This window comes from Aegilops tauschii, chromosome 4 (assembly GCF_002575655.3).
Source record: "Aegilops tauschii subsp. strangulata cultivar AL8/78 chromosome 4, Aet v6.0, whole genome shotgun sequence".
NCBI lineage: Eukaryota > Viridiplantae > Streptophyta > Magnoliopsida > Poales > Poaceae > Aegilops > Aegilops tauschii.
Window position 1 is genome coordinate 419,703,412 of NC_053038.3, and position 16,905 is coordinate 419,720,316.

Sequence of the window (16,905 nt, forward strand, 5' to 3'; positions counted from 1 at the left end):
CGGCCGCCGCACAAGTCGTCGCCGCCGTCAACCTAGGCTGTCCCAGCTGCTACCGTTGCCACCACTAGATGCGCGAGAGCTCCAGCAAGGCGTAGCAGCAAATCGCGCTCAAAACGGAGCCCCATAGCGATCTTCCGACACGCTCCGCCGTCGGTTTGGTCGTCGCCGGCCTAACTCTAGCGACTTCCAATGTGGCGGTGATTAGCTTAGGCTAATTACCTCGTTGGTTTAACACTAGACCACTGACAGTGGGCCCTGGTGCCTGTTAAATAGTTTTGTTAGGATTAGTTAATCATTGTTTAGCCGTTGTTCCAATGACAGGTAGGAACCGCACATCAGGTTTGACCTGGACCCGGTCCGTTGACCTGCTGACATCACTGTGATGTAATGTTGATGCAGTAATCACTTTTCTGGATTTTAAATAAATCAGAAATGATTTATTTATTATAGAAATATCCAAAACTTCTAAAATTCATAGAAATTAATCTGTAACTCCAAATGCAAAGATTTATATATGTAAATTGATCAGAAAAATCCAATCTTTTCCATCTGTAATGGTTCCATGCATGTCAGAACAATTTAACATTGCTGTTTAAGTGAAACAAGCTAATGCATTAATATGACTTCATATCATGGGCTTTCATTTGAATCTTTGATTCAAATGGACTCAAACCAACCTGTTTTAGAATGCATTAGCCAAAACACACCCATATTGCCATGTCATAGCATGCATCATATTGTTGCATATTGCCATGTGATGATTGTGTTCCGGTGTGATCTTCGTGGTAGGTTCTGCCTCCGAGAATATTCACGAGTATCCAGCTGAAGGGTAGTACCCCTCTACCACTCTGTCAGGCAAGCAAAACCCCCTTGTTCATTCCGATACAATCCCACTCTCTCGCTCCTGCTCTATTTTACTGCATTAGGCCAACAATGTTTCAACTGTTACATGCTGCGGTAGTTGAAACCCTTTCCTCTGCATGGCCTGTCATTGCCACAGTAAATAGATGAAACCCACTAGCATGAGTAGGAGTTGTTTGAGTCCTGATGTGCCTACTCATTCATGCTTGTTTGTCATGCCTGCTACTGCTTAGAGTTGAGTCAGGTCTGATTCATCGGGGATGAATTGGAATATGGTGAACATGTCCTACCGTTGAGAGCTAAGTGTGTGAACACGATTTGGTAAAGGTAGCGGTGAGAGGCCATGTAGGAGTACATGGCGGGTTGTCTCATTGCAGCCGTTCTCAGGAACTGAGTTTTGTGTTTGTGATCCATGAACAGTTACTACCACACATTGGGTTCCGGTAACTTGAACCCTCTTGACTTATTAATCAACCTGATCTCTATCCAGGAGTTGCAACTAGTTTCTGGTGTTTGTAGGTAGTGTTAGTAGTCTAGCAAGTGGCACCTGGTACAGGTGGGCTTGGGACAGACTAGGCACAGTGGCACTGTGTACCAAGTGGCACCCGGATGGTGGGCTTGGGAACCCTGCTCACATCGTTTGGGGCCGTGAGCGACACCCCGACCGGATCTCTTCGCGGATGGAACCCGAATAGGCGGTAAACCTGGACTAGAGACTTGTGTGGCTAGTCAGGTCATGGCCGACTCCCTCGCCAGGCTTCCGCTTGAAGGTTGCCGAGATACACAACGTGTACAAGGTGGTAAGTGGCGTGAGCGTGCGTGAAGAAGTACACCCCTGCAGGGTTAACATCATCTATTCGAATAGTTGTGTCTGTGGAAAAGGACTTCTGGGTTGCCTGTACAGTTCATAGACAAGTGAAAGTGGATACTCTAAAATGCGCAAGATAAGCGTGAGTGCTATGGATGGTGTTCTCGTAGGGAGACGGGAGCGGATCCATAGTGGTGTATTGATATGGTGAATATGTGGACTCGTGTGCGCCACCTCAAAAGAGTTATTTGCAGTCGTAGTTTAGGATAGCCACCGAGTCAAAGCTGGCTTGCTGCAGTTAAACTCCACCACCCACCTTTATTGATACCGATGCATATGTAGCTAGTTCTGATGTAAGTCTTGCTGGGTACATTTGTACTCACATTTGCTTATTTTACGTCTTGCAGAGAGACTTCAGTCTCACTAGTAGTTCCGCGTGGATTTCGACGTTTAGCTTGTTACCTCAGCTACGATCTTGTACCCTTGGGAGGGTCTTGTAGATAGTCAGGCTTCTCAGCCTTTTTCATTTGTAGTTGTCTGTACTCAGACAAGTTAAGCTTTCGCATGTGCTTGATGCTTGTATGCTCTGTATGTTGGGTCATGAGACCCATGTTTGTAATACTTGACTCCTCGGAGCCTAATGAATAAATACTCTGAGTCGTAGAGTCTTGTTGTGATGCCATGTTGTATTTAAACATATCGAGCATATTGTGTGTATGATTGAAATGCTTGGTATGTGTGGGATCCGACAACTTAGTTGTCTATCCTTGGTAGCCTCTCTTATGGGGAAATGTAGTCTAGTGCTTCCACTGAGCCATGGTAGCCTGCTACAGCCTGGTTTACCGGAGTCCTGTTAGCCCAGTTGCTACTGCTCCGAAACACTTAGACTAGCCGGCATGTGTCCTACTTCGATCCTGTGTCTGTCCCTTCGGGGAAATGTCACGCGGTGTATACCGGATTCCTGCTAGCCTGCTACAGCCCGGTTTACCGGAGTCCTCCTAGCCCAGTTGCTACAGCCCGGAATCACTCGCTGATGACCGGCACGTTCGATGCTGGGTCATGTATGCCTGTCCCAGTAAGTTAGTGCCACTTTGGGTTAACGACTAGTCGTGTCGGCCCGGGTTCTCTGTCATATGGATGCTAGCGACACTATCATATACGTGAGCCAAAAGGTGCAAACGGTCCCGGGCCAGGGTAAGGTGGCACCCGTGGGAATACCGTGCGTGAGGCCGCAAAGTGATATGATATGTTACATGCTAGATCGGTGTGACTTAGAATCGGGGTCCTCACACAGGGCATGGACACATGCATGAAGTGGCATGGCATTTTAATTTAAAAAAATTTCAAAATGATCAGAAAAACAGGAAACCTCGCTTGATGTAATGTCATGCCGCCAAGATGATGTGGTAAAAATTGGCCTGTTTGACGAAAGTTTAGAACACCCCCCTCACAAACCGGAGCAACTCACTAGAAGGCTCGTGGTTCCGAGAGGGAACAATGCATGTTTGATGACGAACGAGAGATAGCTTCCTCTTACGACCTTCAATTTTTTTCTACATTTAACGTGCACAAATACAACTGTCATGTGAAAATTTGGAAAATTTCAGCGGTCATTTGACCTTTTAAAGACATTTATATGATTTTTTAGCCATTTAATGATCGTAATTCAAATTTGAACTACATCTACATGCAACGCCTAACCATAACGGTTTGAAAATTCATATTTGTGTACTTGTGTGCGAGTTAATTCGATGTGCACTAAATTAGAAGGAATTATCAAACATATTGGTCTCACGGCATGGACACATGCATGGATTGCCATGGCATTTTTATTCCAAAAAAATAAAAAATGATCAGAAAAACATGAAACCTTGCTTGATGTAATGTCATTCCACCAAGATGATGTGGTAAAAAATTGGCCTGTTTGACGACAGTTTGGACACACACCCCTCATAAACCGGAGCAACTCACTAGAAGGCTCGTGGTTCCGAGAGGGAGCAATGCATATTTGATGACGAACTGGAGATAGCTTCCTCTTACGGCCTTCAAATGTATTTCTACATTTAACGTGCACTAATACAACTGTCATGTGAAAATTTTGAAAATTTCAGGGGTCATTTGACCTTTTGAAGACATTTAAGTCATTTTCTAGCCATTTCATGACCGTAATTCAAATTTGAACTACATCTACATGCAACGGCTAACCATAACGGTTTGAAAAATCATATTTGTGTACTTGTGTGTGAGTTAATTCCATGTGCAGTAAACTAGAAGGAATTTTCAAACATAATGCACTAGTGCAGAACCGGCCTTTATCACCGGTTCATAAGGGCCTTTAGCGCCGGTTCTGCAACCGGCCCTATGGAGAGGAGACTAAAGGCCCCCCCTTTAGTACCGGTTTGGCACGAACCGGCGCTAACGTGCCACCACGTGGCACGAGCCAGGCCTGGGTGCGTGTAGGACATTAGTACCGGTTGGTATCACCAACCGGTACTAAATGTTTGGGTGTTTTTTGGTTTTAATTTTTATTTTTCCTTTAGTTTTGTGTTTTCAATTTAATTTAGTGATTGTTTTGCATTATAATGAGTTGTTAAATCATTAGGTGAAAGTACCGCAGATTAGTTTCGACTGGATGCATGTGGATCCTAGCTAAGTGATCAAGTATATGCCATATCCATATTACTTGATCACTTAGTGATCAAGTAATATGGATATGGCATATACTTGATCACTTAGCTAGGATCCATCCAGTTGAAACTAATATACGGTTTCTTTCATAAATGATATAATAACTCATCATCATCATGATCATCATCATCATATTAATATGAAAACTCTTGCATCATATCATCACCAACAACAGTATATACTAGCTAGCAAAGATATCATCGAGTTCAACATGGTCATGATATTATAAGCGTTCATAACACCACAAAAGAAAATCACTCTTTGAGATTAAGTTCAGGACGAAGAACACGGACACGCATGAGAGGACAACAAGTACTAAGAGCATGATAACTAGCTAAATCACTCCTGCTGCTCTCTCTCTCTCAGGTAAAATAGCATAGAACATGTATAGCTCTCCTGATTCATCATATTGGAGCATGCAGATGAACCTGTCTCCTAATCGTGGGCTGCGCTTCTGATTGCTGCCCCTAGTACTTCTCTGCGATCGTTAACAATTTTGCTCCAATCTTTCACTATTAAGCATTCATCGCTTTCAGAAATCCTGAATGCACTCATGTGCACTTTAGGATATCTTGGCCGTAAGCTAACAATTAACATGCGACCTTTAGTCTCGATCCATTGAGGCACAACTGTCATCGGGAGTCCCTGTTGAAGAACATCGTATAGTAATTAATATACTTAGCAATGAAAGTTTAGCTTGAAAAATAATGTATGCAAAAGATGCACTAAGGACTAATAGTAAAAATCTTACCATCTTTCCTGAATACATGTGACCGTAGTTCAATACGATCACTATTGGTCGCACGTTTTGAGTACTAAGATTTTCAAATTCAGGAACATGATTTCTCTTAACAGCATCAAGATCCTCAAGCCATGAAACATAATGACTTATCTCCTCGCAGTTTAGTTCAGCTCCGGGACAGTAGTAGGTCCTGTCTACCAAGCGCCGGACATGTTTGCTTGAATGGAAATAAGCTGTCAATAGAAATTAGTTGTCAACTATTTTTGAATAAACAATATCAAAGACATAAATATGGTTGAGAAACTCACATAATGGTAGAACTGGAGGCGTCTGCACATCGACCCAGATGTCCCTATTACCTTCAGTATCATCTTCCGGACGAATATCAAAGGTGATAACCATATCAGGCTCAAATGCAAAAGCCTTGCATAGTGCTTGCCAAGTTTTTCATTCAAAATAGGTGTACGTGTCTAGATTGTATAATTTGACGTTGAAAGTATAACCAGCTTGCTCGGTCTTCAGGTAAACTCACTTTACCTGCATAGTTTCCATAGCACTGAAACCTATCTTATCCAAGACAAAAATTCTTGCATGGCAGGGGATGCGCTAGTAGAATAGTGAAAATTTAAAATTATAAGTTGAAGCAAATGAAGCATATATAAGTCATGCTTAATTACGAAAAAAGACTTGTCGTTGTGACTTATTGTATCCACTTCGAAGGTCTCAACCAGCTTGATCTTGAAGCGCCTATCATCAACAAGGAAATTTCTGTCGCACAGGCCGCGCTGGTCTTCACAGAATTCACACTTAATGAAATCTTTTTCGTTGTCAGACGACATTTCCTATGTTCATATAGGTGAAACATTAAACACTTACTAGTTCTATTAATTCAACTAATTCAACTACTTCTATTAGTTCAACTAGTTCTATTGATTCAACTAATTCAACTAAGCATTTAATAAAAATAAACGTGTTCTATTAATTTTCTTACTAAAATAAAGTAGCTAGTTCCATATAGTAATATTTTAATTAGATCATCAAATCTCAGATATCTAAATTTTCTTACTATTAATAAACTAGTTCTATTAATTCAACTAATTCAACTAAGAATTTACTAAAAATAAACTAGTTCTATTAATTTTCTTACTAAAATATATAAAGTAGCTATATATATAGTAATATTTTAATTAGATCATCAAATCTCACATACCTAAATTTCTTACTAAAAATAAACTAGTTCTACTAATTCAACTAGTTCAACTAAGCATTTACTAAAAATAAACTAGTTATATTAATTCAACTAGTTTAAATAATCTCATATACCTAAATTTTCTTACTAAAAATAAACTTCTTCTATTAATTTTCATACTAAAAATAAACTAGTTATATTAATCAACTAGTTCAAATCTCATATATATACTTAATTAATATCTAGCTAATTCATCTAAAATTGACATCAATATTTAACATCTTTTCCATATAATTCATCTAACATTAACATTCTAACATTCTTATCTACGTAATTTATCTAACATTAATCTAAACAACAGAAAACATAAAATAAGTAAAAACAATGTGTGTGTGTGTGTGTCTCCCTGTGTGTGTATGTGTGTGTGTGTGTGTACGAGCGGGGGGCGGCGGCATACGGGCGGCGGCGCAAGACGGCGATGCGACGGGGACGGCGCGACGACGAGCGGCAGGCCGGGGGCGACGGCGCGATCGAGACGGCGACGTGGTACGGGGCGGCGGCGACAGGCAGCGGGGGCGACGGCGGTGACGGCGGCGATGGGCGGTGAGGGCGACGGCGGTGACGGCGACGACGGGCGGTGAGGGCGACGGCGGTGACGGGCGGCGGGGGCGACGGCGCGCGGCGGGGGCGGCGATGTCGCGCGAATTAGTTGGAGAAGAAGTGGTGGTCGATGAAACTGAATTTTTCGTAAGTGCCATATATATAGGAGGGGCCTTTAGTACCGGTTGGAGCCACCAACCGGTACTAAAGGCCAATTTTCGCCAGGCCAAGGGGTGGGAAACTGGACCTTTAGTACCGGTTCGTGGCTCCAACCGGTACTAAAGGCCCCCCTTTAGTACCGGTTGGAGCCACGACCCGGTACTAAAGGTGTGCGCTGGCGCAGGAGCGGTGCGGGCAAGTTTAGTCCCACCTCGCAAGCCGAGGGGCGCCCGCACCAGTTTAAAAGCCCCAGCGCGGCTGCTGTCTCGAACTCCTCTCTATAGCAGGCTTTGAATGATGCATACTGAACGCAAAAATAGGCTGGAGTTAAAATAAGTTTAAAAAACATTGAAGTGCCCGTGTAACAGATGAGTTCTCGTCCGAAACCCTGATACTCCGAAAGAGATTGTCCAGTTTGTACACGAGGTGCGTCCAGTTTTCGCCGTGACCCTCTCTACTCTTTTGCACATGCTATGTGGGTGAAATGATGATACCATGCCAAGTTCCAACATTTTCGGAGTTCATTTTGTAGTGATTTTCAATTTCACCGTCATTTAGCTCCCTAAAGAAATCGGTGAATGACTGAAAAAAAGCAAATGATGTCAGAACGTGTTGGAAATTGATGAAGTCGCTTTGAATGATGCATACTGAACGAAAAAATAGGCTGGAATTCAAATAAGTTTAAAAACATTGAAGTGCCCGTGTAACAGATGAGTTCTCGTCCGAAACCCTGATACTCCGAAAGAGATTGTCCAGTTTGTACACGAGGTGCGTCCAGTTTTCGCCGTGACCCTCTCTACTCTTTTGCACATGCTATGCGGGCGAAATGATGATACCATGCTAATTTCCAACATTTTCAGAGTTCATTTTGTAGTGATTTTCAATTTCACCGTCATTTAGCTCCCTAACGAAATCGGTAAATGACTGAAAAACAGCAAATGATGTCAGAACGTGTTGGAAATTGATGACGTCGCTTTGAATGATGCATACTGAACGAAAAAATAGGCCGGAGTTCAAATAAGTTTAAAAAACATTGAAGTGCCCGTGTAACAGATGAGTTCTCGTCCGAAACCCTGATCCTCCGAAAGAGATTGTCCAGTTTGTACACGAGGTGCGTCCAGTTTTCGCCGTGGCCCTCTCTACACTTTTGCACATGCTATGCGGGCGAAATGATAATACCATGCCAAGTTCCAACATTTTCAGAGTTCATTTTGTAGTGATTTTCAATTTCACCGTCATTTAGCTCCCTAAACAAATCGGTAATTGACTAAAAAAGAGTAAATGATGTCAGAACGTGTTGGAAATTGATGACGTCGCTTTGAATGATGCATACTGAACGCAAAAATAGGCCGGAGTTCAAATAAGTTTAAAAAACATTGATGTGCCCGTGTAACAGATGAGTTCTCGTCCAAAACCCTGATACTCCGAATGAGATTGTCCAGTTTGTACACGAGGTGAGTCCAGCTTTCGTCGTGACCCTCTCTACTCTTTTGCACATGCTATGAGGGCAAAATGATGATACCATGCCAAGTGCCAACATGTTTAGAGTTCATTTTGTAGTAATTTTCAATTTCACCGTCATTTAGCTCCCTAAACAAATCAATAAATGACTGAAAAAAGCAAGTGATGTCAGAACGTGTTGGAAATTGACGACGTCGCTTTGAATGATGCATACTGAACGCAAAAATAGGATGGAGTTCAAATAAGTTGAAAAAACATTGAAGTGCCCGTGTAACAGATGAGTTCTCGTCCGAAACCCCGATACTCCGAAAGACATTGTCCAGTTTGTACACGAGGTGCGTCCAGTTTTCGCCGTGACCCTCTCTACACTTTTGCACATGCTATGCGGGCGAAATGATGATACCATGCCAAGTTCCAACATTTTCAGAGTTCATTTTGTAGTGATTTTCAATTTCACCATCATTTAGCTCCCTAAACAAATCGATAAATGACTGAAAAACAGTAAATGATGTCAGAACATGTTGGAAATTGATGACGTCGCTTTGAATGATGCATACTGAACGCAAAAATAGGCCGGAGTTCAAATAAGTTTAAAAAACATTGAAGTGCCCGTGTAACAGATGAGTTCTCGTCCAAAACCCTGATACTCCGAATGAGATTGTCCAGTTTGTACACGAGGTGCGTCCAGCTTTCGTCGTGACCCTCTCTACTCTTTTGCACAAGCTATGAGGGCGAAATGATGATACCATGCCAAGTTCCAACATTTTCAGAGTTCATTTTGTAGTGATTTTCAATTTCACCGTCATTTAGCTCCCTAAAGAAATCGGTAAATGACTGAAAAACAGCAAATGATGTCAGAACGTGTTGGAAATTGATGAAGTCGCTTTGAATGATGCATACTAAACGAAAAAATAGGCTGGAGTTCTAGTAAGTTTAAAAAACTTTGAAGTGCTCGTGTAACAGATGAGTTCTCGTCCGAGATCCTGATACTCCGGAAGAGATTGTCCAGTTTGTACACGAGGTGCGTCCAGTTTTCGCCGTGACCCTCTCTACACTTTTGCACATGCTTTGCGGGCGAAATGATGATACCATGCCAAGTTCCAACATTTTCAGAGTTCATTTTGTAGTGATTTTCAATTTCACCGTCATTTAGTTCCCTAAACTAATCGATAAATGACTGAAAAACAGCAAATGATTTCAAAACGTGTTGGAAATTGATGACGTCGCTTTGAATGATGCATACTGAACGCAAAAATAGGCTGGAGTTCAAATAAGTTTAAAAACATTGAAGTGCCCGTGTAACAGATGAGTTCTCGTCCGAAACCCTGATACTCCGAAAGAGATTGTCCAGTTTGTACACGAGGTGCGTCCAGTTTTCGCCGTGACCCTCTCTACTCTTTTGCACATGCTATGCGGGCGAAATGATGATACCATGCTAATTTCCAACATTTTCAGAGTTCATTTTGTAGTGATTTTCAATTTCACCGTCATTTAGCTCCCTAACGAAATCGGTAAATGACTGAAAAACAGCAAATGATGTCAGAACGTGTTGGAAATTGATGACGTCGCTTTGAATGATGCATACTGAACGAAAAAATAGGCCGGAGTTCAAATAAGTTTAAAAAACATTGAAGTGCCCGTGTAACAGATGAGTTCTCGTCTGAAACCCTGATCCTCCGAAAGAGATTGTCCAGTTTGTACACGAGGTGCGTCCAGTTTTCGCCGTGACCCTCTCTACTCTTTTGCACATGCTATGCGGGCGAAATGATGATACCATGCCAAGTTCCAACATTTTCAGAGTTCATTTTGTAGTGATTTTCAATTTCACCGTCATTTAGCTCCCTAAACAAAACGATAAATGACTGAAAAACAGCAAATGATTTCAGAACGTGTTGGGAATTGATGACGTCGCTTTGAATGATGCATACTGAACGCAAAAATAGGCTGGAGTTAAAATAAGTTTAAAAAACATTGAAGTGCCCGTGTAACAGATGAGTTCTCGTCCGAAACCCTGATACTCCGAAAGAGATTGTCCAGTTTGTACACGAGGTGCGTCCAGTTTTCGCCGTGACCCTCTCTACTCTTTTGCACATGCTATGTGGGTGAAATGATGATACCATGCCAAGTTCCAACATTTTCGGAGTTCATTTTGTAGTGATTTTCAATTTCACCGTCATTTAGCTCCCTAAAGAAATTGGTGAATGACTGAAAAAAAGCAAATGATGTCAGAACGTGTTGGAAATTGATGAAGTCGCTTTGAATGATGCATACTGAACGTAAAAATAGGCTGGAATTCAAATAAGTTTAAAAACATTGAAGTGCCCGTATAACAGATGAGTTCTCGTCCGAAACCCTGATACTCCGAAAGAGATTGTCCAGTTTGTACACGAGGTGCGTCCAGTTTTCGCCGTGACCCTCTCTACTCTTTTGCACATGCTATGCGGGCGAAATGATGATACCATGCTAATTTCCAACATTTTCAGAGTTCATTTTGTAGTGATTTTCAATTTCACCGTCATTTAGCTCCCTAACGAAATCGGTAAATGACTGAAAAACAGCAAATGATGTCAGAACGTGTTGGAAATTGATGACGTCGCTTTGAATGATGCATACTGAACGAAAAAATAGGCCGGAGTTCAAATAAGTTAAAAAACATTGAAGTGCCCGTGTAACAGATGAGTTCTCGTCCGAAACCCTGATCCTCCGAAAGAGATTGTCCAGTTTGTACACGAGGTGCGTCCAGTTTTCGCCGTGGCCCTCTCTACACTTTTGCACATGCTATGCGGGCGAAATGATGATACCATGCCAAGTTCCAACATTTTCAGAGTTCATTTTGTAGTGATTTTCAATTTCACCGTCATTTAGCTCCCTAAACAAATCGGTAAATGACTGAAAAATAGTAAATGATGTCAGAACGTGTTGGAAATTGATGACGTCGCTTTGAATGATGCATACTGAACGCAAAAATAGGCCGGAGTTCAAATAAGTTTAAAAAACATTGATGTGCCCGTGTAACAGATGAGTTCTCGTCCAAAACCCTGATACTCCGAATGAGATTGTCCAGTTTGTACACGAGGTCTGTCCAGCTTTCGTCGTGACCCTCTCTACTCTTTTGCACATGCTATGAGGGCAAAATGATGATACCATGCCAAGTTCCAACATTTTCAGAGTTCATTTTGTAGTGATTTTCAATTTCATCGTCATTTAGCTCCCTAAACAAATCGATAAATGACTAAAAAACAGCAAATGATTTCAGAACGTGTTGGAAATTGACGACGTCGCTTTGAATGATGCATACTGAATGCAAAAATAGGATGGAGTTCAAATAAGTTGAAAAAACATTGAAGTGCCCGTGTAACAGATGAGTTCTCGTCCGAAACCCCGATACTCCGAAAGACATTGTCCAGTTTGTACACGAGGTGCGTCCAGTTTTCGCCGTGACCCTCTCTACTCTTTTGCACATGCTATGCGGGAGAAATGATGATGCCATGCCAAGTTCCCACATTTTCAGAGTTCATTTTGTAGTGATTTTCAATTTCACCGTCATTTAGCTCCCTAAAGAAATCGGTAAATGACTGAAAAACAGCAAATGATGTCAGAACGTGTTGGAAATTGATGAAGTCGCTTTGAATGATGCATACTGAACGAAAAAATAGGCTGGAGTTCAAGTAAGTTTAAAAAACTTTGAAGTGCTCGTGTAACAGATGAGTTCTCATCCGAGATCCTGATACTCCGAAAGAGATTGTCCAGTTTGTACACGACGTGCGTCCAGTTTTCGCCGTGACCCTCTCTACACTTTTGCACATGCTTTGCGGGCGAAATGATGATACCATGCTAAGTTCCAACATTTTCAGAGTTCATTTTGTAGTGATTTTCAATTTCACCGTCATTTAGTTCCCTAAACTAATCGATAAATGACTGAAAAACAGCAAATGATTTCAGAACGTGTTGGGAATTGATGACGTTGCTTTGAATGATGAATACTGAACGCAAAAATAGGCTGGAGTTCAAATAAGTTTAAAAACATTGAAGTGCCCGTGTAACATATGAGTTCTCGTCCGAAACCCTGATACTCCGAAAGAGATTGTCCAGTTTGTACACGAGGTGCGTCCAGTTTTCGCCGTGACCCTCTCTACTCTTTTGCACATGCTATGCGGGCGAAATGATGATACCATGCTAATTTCCAACATTTTCAGAGTTCATTTTGTAGTGATTTTCAATTTCACCGTCATTTAGCTCCCTAACAAAATCGGTAAATGACTGAAAAACAGCAAATGATGTCAGAACGTGTTGGAAATTGATGACGTCGCTTTGAATGATGCATACTGAACGAAAAGATAGGCCGGAGTTCAAATAAGTTTAAAAAACATTGAAGTGCCCGTGTAACAGATGAGTTCTCGTCCGAAACCCTGATCCTCCGAAAGAGATTGTCCAGTTTGTACACGAGGTGCGTCCAGTTTTCGCCGTGACCCTCTCTACTCTTTTGCACATGCTATGCGGGCGAAATGATGATACCATGCCAAGTTCCAACATTTTCAGAGTTCATTTTGTAGTGATTTTCAATTTCACCGTCATTTAGCTCCCTAAACAAATCGATAAATGACTGAAAAACAGCAAATGATTTCAGAACGTGTTGGGAATTGATGACGTCGCTTTGAATGATGCATACTGAACGCAAAAATAGGCTGGAGTTAAAATAAGTTTAAAAAACATTGAAGTGCCCGTGTAACAGATGAGTTCTCGTCTGAAACCCTGATACTCCGAAAGAGATTGTCCAGTTTGTACACGAGGTGCGTCCAGTTTTCGCCGTGACCCTCTCTACTCTTTTGCACATGCTATGTGGGTGAAATGATGATACCATGCCAAGTTCCAACATTTTCGGAGTTCATTTTGTAGTGATTTTCAATTTCACCGTCATTTAGCTCCCTAAAGAAATCGGTGAATGACTGAAAAAAAGCAAATGATGTCAGAACATGTTGGAAATTGATGAAGTCGCTTTGAATGATGCATACTGAACGAAAAAAATAGGCTGGAATTCAAATAAGTTTAAAAACATTGAAGTGCCCGTGTAACAGATGAGTTCTCGTCCGAAACCCTGATACTCCGAAAGAGATTGTCCAGTTTGTACACGAGGTGCGTCCAGTTTTCGCCGTGACACTCTCTACTCTTTTGCACATGCTATGCGGGCGAAATGATGATACCATGCTAATTTCCAACATTTTCAGAGTTCATTTTGTAGTGATTTTCAATTTCACCGTCATTTAGCTCCCTAACGAAATCGGTAAATGACTGAAAAACAGCAAATGATGTCAGAACGTGTTGGAAATTGATGACGTCGCTTTGAATGATGCATACTGAACGAAAAAATAGGCCGGAGTTCAAATAAGTTTAAAAAACATTGAAGTGCCCGTGTAACAGATGAGTTCTCGTCCGAAACCCTGATCCTCCGAAAGAGATTGTCCAGTTTGTACACGAGGTGCGTCCAGTTTTCGCCGTGGCCCTCTCTACACTTTTGCACATGCTATGCGGGCGAAATGATGATACCATGCCAAGTTCCAACATTTTCAGAGTTCATTTTGTAGTGATTTTCAATTTCACCGTCATTTAGCTCCCTAAACAAATCGGTAAATGACTGAAAAATAGTAAATGATGTCAGAACGTATTGGAAATTGATGACGTCGCTTTGAATGATGCATACTGAACGAAAAAATAGGCCGGAGTTCAAATAAGTTTAAAAAACATTGATGTGCCCGTGTAACAGATGAGTTCTCGTCCAAAACCCTGATACTCCGAATGAGATTGTCCAGTTTGTACACGAGGTGTGTCCAGCTTTCGTCGTGACCCTCTCTACTCTTTTGCACATGCTATGAGGGCAAAATGATGATACCATGCCAAGTTCCAACATTTTCAGAGTTCATTTTGTAGTGATTTTCAATTTCACCGTCATTTAGCTCCCTAAAGAAATCGGTAAATGACTGAAAAACAGCAAATGATGTCAGAACGTGTTGGAAATTGATGAAGTCGCTTTGAATGATGCATACTGAACGAAAAAATAGGCTGGAGTTCAAGTATGTTTAAAAAACTTTGAAGTGCTCGTGTAACAGATGAGTTCTCGTCCGAGATCCTGATACTCCGAAAGAGATTGTCCAGTTTGTACACGACGTGCGTCCAGTTTTCGCCGTGACCCTCTCTACACTTTTGCACATGCTTTGCGGGCGAAATGATGATACCATGCCAAGTTCCAACATTTTCAGAGTTCATTTTGTAGTGATTTTCAATTTCACCGTCATTTAGTTCCCTAAACTAATCGATAAATGACTGAAAAACAGCAAATGATTTCAGAACGTGTTGGGAATTGATGACGTCGCTTTGAATGATGCATACTGAACGCAAAAATAGGCTGGAGTTCAAATAAGTTTAAAAAACATTGAAGTGCCCGTGTAACAGATGAGTTCTCGTCCGAAACCTTGATACTCCAAAAGAGATTGTCCAGTTTGTACACAAGGTGCGTCCAGTTTTCCTCGTGACCCTCTCTACTCTTTTGCACATGCTATGTGGGTGAAATGATGATACCATGCCAAGTTCCAACATTTTCGGAGTTCATTTTGTAGTGATTTTCAATTTCACCATCATTTAGCTCCCGAAAGAAATCGGTAAATGACTGAAAAACAACAAATGATGTCAGAACGTGTTGGAAATTGATGAAGTCGCTTTGAATGATGCATGCTGAACGAAAAAATAGGCTGGAGTTCAAATAAGTTTAAAAACATTGAAGTGCCCATGTAACAGATGAGTTCTCGTCCGAAACCCTGATACTCCGAAAGAGATTGTCCAGTTTGTACACGAGGTGCGTCCAGTTTTCGCCGTGACCCTCTCTACTCTTTTGCACATGCTATGCGGGCGAAATGATGATACCGTGCCAAGTTCCAACATTTTCAGAGTTAATTTTGTAGTGATTTTCAATTTCACCGTCATTTAGCTCCCTAAACCAATCGGTAAATGACTGAAAAACAGCAAATGATGTCAGAACGTGTTGGAAATTGATGACGTCGCTTTGAATGATGCATACTGAACGAAAAAATAGGCCGGAATTCAAATAAGTTTAAAAAACATTGAAGTGCCCGTGTAACAGATGAGTTCTCGTCCGAAACCCTGATACTCCGAAAGAGATTGTCCAGTTTGTACACGAGGTGCGTCCAGTTTTCGCCGTGACCCTCTCTACTCTTTTGCACATGCTATGCAGGCGAAATGATGATACCATGCCAAGTTCCAACATTTTCAGAGTTCATTTTGTAGTGATTTTCAATTTCACCGTCATTTAGCTCCCTAAAGAAATCGGTAAATGACTGAAAAACAGCAAATGATGTCAGAACGTGTTGGAAATTGATGAAGTCGCTTTGAATGATGCATACTGAACGAAAAAATAGGCTGGAGTTCAAATAAGTTTAAAAACATTGAAGTGCCCGTGTAACAGATGAGTTCTCGTCCGAAACCCTGATACTCCGAAAGAGATTGTCCAGTTTGTACACGAGGTGCGTCCAGTTTTCGCCGTGACCCTCTCTACTCTTTTGCACATGCTATGCGGGCGAAATGATGATACCATGCCAAGTTCCCACATTTTCAGAGTTCATTTTGTAGTGATTTTCAATTCCATCATCATTTAGCTCCCTAAAGAAACCGGTAAATGACTGAAAAACAGCAAATGATGTCAGAACGTGTTGAAAATTGATGACGTCTCTTTGAATGATGCATACTGAACGCAAAAATAGGCTGGAGTTCAAATAAGTTTAAAAAAGTTTGAAGTGCTCGTGTAACAGATGAGTTCTCGTCCGAGATCCTGATACTCCGAAAGAGATTGTCCAGTTTGTACACGAGGTGCGTCCAGTTTTCGCCGTGACCCTCTCTACTCTTTTGCACATGCTATGCGGGCGAAATGATGATACCATGCCAAGTTCCAACATTTTCAGAGTTCATTTTGTAGTGATTTTCAATTTCACCATCATTTAGCTCCCTAAACAAATCGATAAATGACTGAAAAACAACAAATGATTTCAGAACGTGTTGGGAATTGATGACGTCGCTTTGAATGATGCATACTGAACGCAAAAATAGGCTGGAGTTAAAATAAGTTTAAAAAACATTGAAGTGCCCGTGTAACAGATGAGTTCTCGTCCGAAACCCTGATACTCCGAAAGAGATTGTCCAGTTTGTACACGAGGTGCGTCCAGTTTTCGCCGTGACCCTCTCTACTCTTTTGCACATGCTATGTGGGTGAAATGATGATACCATGCCAAGTTCCAACATTTTCGGAGTTCATTTTGTAGTGATTTTCAATTTCACCGTCATTTAGCTCCCTAAAGAAATCGGTGAATGACTGAAAAAAGCAAATGATGTCAG